The sequence below is a fragment of the Triticum urartu genome, chromosome 3 (genome assembly GCF_003073215.2).
Source record: "Triticum urartu cultivar G1812 chromosome 3, Tu2.1, whole genome shotgun sequence".
Taxonomy (NCBI): domain Eukaryota; kingdom Viridiplantae; phylum Streptophyta; class Magnoliopsida; order Poales; family Poaceae; genus Triticum; species Triticum urartu.
Window position 1 is genome coordinate 80,610,511 of NC_053024.1, and position 3,748 is coordinate 80,614,258.

The window sequence follows — 3,748 nt, forward strand, 5'->3', positions numbered from 1 at the left end:
CTGCTCCATGATAGCATGCCAAGTTTCATGAATTTCAGATGAGTTTTAGATTTACTAGAATTTAAAAACCAGGCATCTCAATGTTTTGCCGGCAATCAACAGTGCCATGGTGTTTGAAATTCATTCCCATTTCTTGCATGGGACCAAAGAATGCACCCAAGGACACATATTTGATTTTTTTAACCAATTTATATGCACTGGAGCATGTGCATGTAGTTCAAATTTGAATTATGCACATAAATGCCTTGAAAACTCAATTAATGCATAAAATGTCCAAACCAACCCCAAAAAATCACAAAAATTGACACAACACTCCTGTTGTTCTATGTTGACACGAGAAAAAAATTGAAAGCAATAAGAGGCAATGGATATCGTTTCGTCCCCAAAGGTGGGACGTTCCCTACCGAAACCATCATGCTTGTTGTGAGAAGCTCTGGTTTGTGTGAAGCATATACCCAAACCAGCCCCAAATCTGACAAAAACTTTGCCACGGCATGTTGATGCCGCTCCATGATAGCATGCCAAGTTTCATGAATTTCAGACGAGTTTTGGATTTACTAGAATTTAAAAACCAGGCATCTCAATGTTTTGTCGGCAATCAACGGTGCCCTGGTGTTTGAAATCCATTCCCATTTCTTGCATGGGACCTAACCATGCACCCAAGGACATAGATTTGATTTTTCAACCAATTTATACGCACTGGAGCATGTGCATGTAGTTCAAATTTGAATTATGCACATAAATGCATTGAAAACTCAGTTAATGCATAAAAATGTCCAAACAAAGCACAAAAAATCACAAAATTTGGCACAACACTCCTGTTATTCTATGTTGACACGAGATAAATTTCAGAAGCAATAAGAGGCAATGGATATTGTTTCATCCCCAAAGGTGGGACGTTCCCTACCGAAACCATCATGCATTTTGTGAGAAGCTATGGTTTGTGAGAAGCATATACCCAAACCTGCCCCAAATGGGACAAACATTTTTCCACGGCATGTTGATGCCCCTCCATGATAGCATGTCAAGCTTCATGAATTTCAGACGAGTTTTGGAGTTACTATAATTTAAAAACCAGGCATCTCAATGTTTTGCCGGCAATCAATGGTGCCCTGGTATTTGAAATTCATTCCCATTTCTTGCATGGGACCTAAGCATGCACCCAAGGACACTTATTTGATTTTTCAACCATTTTATATGCATTGGAGCATGTTGATACGTCTCCAACGTATCTATAATTTTTGATTGCTCCATGCTATATTATCTACTGTTTTGTACATTATTGGGCTTTATTATCCACTTTTATATTATTTTTGGGACTAACCTATTAACCGGAGGCCCAGCCCAGAATTGTTGTTTTTTGCCTGTTTTAGGGTTTCGAAGAAAAGGAATATCAAACTGAGTCCAAACGGAATGAAACCTTCGGGAACGTGATTTTCTCAACGAACAAGACCTGGGAGACTTGGACCCTACGTCAGGACATAAAAGAGGAGGCCACGAGGTAGGGGCGCGCCTACCCCCCCCCCCCCCCCCCCCCCCCCCCCCCCCGCCCCCAGGCGCGCCCTCCACCCTTGTGGGCCCTCTGTTGCTCCACTAACGTACTCCTTCCTCCTATATATACCTATGTACCCCCAAACGATCAGATACGGAGCCAAAAACCTAATTCAACCGCTGCAACTTTCTGTATCCATGAGATCCCATCTTGGGGCCTGTTCCGGAGCTCCGCCGGAGGGGGCATCGATCATGGAGGGCTTCTACATCAACACCATAGCCCCTCCGATGAAGTGTGAGTAGTTTACCTCAGACCTACGGGTCCATAGTTATTAGCTAGATGGCTTCTTCTCTCTTTTTGGATTTCAATACAATGTTCTCCCCCTCTCTTGTGGAGAACTATTCGATGTAATCTTCTTTTTGTGGTGTGTTTGTTGAGGCCTATGAATTGTGGGTTCATGATCAAGTCTATCTATGAACAATATTTGAATCTTCTCTGAATTCTTTTATGTATGATTGGTTATCTTTGCAAGTCTCTTTGAATTATCAGTTTGGTTTGGCCTACTAGATTGATCTTTCTTGCAATGGGAGAAGTGCTTAGCTTTGGGTTCAATCTTGCGGTGTCCTTTCCCAGTGACAGTAGGGGCAGCAAGGCACGTATTGTATTGTTGCCATCGAGGATAACAAGATGGGGTTTTCATCATATTGTATGAGTTTATCCCTCTACATCATGTCATCTTGCTTAAGGCGTTACTCTGTTTTTAACTTAATACTCTAGATGCATGCTGGATAGCGGTCGATGAGTGGAGTAATAGTAGTAGATGCAGGCAGGAGTCGGTCTACTTGTCTTGGACTTGATGCCTATATAAATGAGCATACCTAGATATTCTCATAACTATGCTCAATTCTGTCAATTGCTCAACAGTAATTCGTTCACCCACCGTAGAATACTTATGCTCTCGAGAGAAGCCACTAGTGAAACCTATGGCCCCCGGGTCTATCTTTATCATATCAATCTCCTACTACTTAGTTATTTCATTTGCTTTTTACCTTGCCTTTATTTTACTTTGCATCTTTATCACAAAAATACCAAAAATATTATCTTATCATATCTATCCATCTCACTCTCGTAAGTGGCCATGTAGGGATTGACAACCCCTTATCGTGTTGGTTGTGAGGATTTATTTATTTTGTGCAGGTGCGAGGGACTCGCGCTTAGCCTCCTACTGGATTGATACCTTAGTTCTCAAAAACTGAGGGAAATACTTACACTACTTTGCTGCATCATCCCTTCCTCTTTGGGGAAACCAACGCAGTTCTCAAGAGGTAGCAAGAAGGATTTCTGGCGCCGTTGCCGGGGAGGTCTACGCAAAAGTAAATATACCAAGTACCCATCACATACCCTTATCTCCCGCATTACATTATTTGCCATTTGCCTCTTGTTTTCCTCTCCCCCACTTCACCCTTGTCGTTTTACTCGCCCTCTCTCTCTCTATCCTCCATCTCTTTCTCTATTTGCCTCTTTTTGCCCACTTGTTTTTTTGCTTGCTTGTGTGTTAGTTTGCTTGCTTGTCGTTATGGCTATTCCTTTACCTTCCGCCTCTATGTCCGAAATTAGGGAAATTATTGTCGATATGGACAATATAATATCATGAAAAATTCTGATGCTCCTGCTAAAGAACCACCCATCTTACATACAAAAAAATTCCGTATTGGTAGTGGTAATATTATTGGAAAAGGAGTTATTCAAGATTTCTTTACTTGTGCCGGTGCTTTACCTTCTATGGGTAGTTCTATCCTTCATAGAACTAGTAGTCTTGCGGACGCTATTGCCATGCTTGTAGTTGAACTTGAAAGACAATTCATGCACATGCATCCTTGCATACAAAGGATTTTCCTAGAATTTTCTAATATTGAGCATTCTTCTGTTAAGCGTGTCGCTACTATCTTTTTGGCTCATGAGTTTAGATTCATAATAAAAGAGGCCAAAGAAATCTTTACACATTATAGGGTGGACGCTTGCCGTCCTCCCATAGAGGCTATCCTCTTTGATCAAGAAGAAATAATGTGTTTTCAATCTCTAGACTATGTTGCTTTCAATGAAAATCTTAGAAAAAGGGTTCCTACCAAATTTTTAGTTGATAGAATTTCTGAACTTAATGATGATTTGGCTATTCAAAATAATGAACTAGGATATTATCTTGAATATAGGCTCACAAATTTCTGTCAAAAGAATGCTTATAATGATGAATTGGTT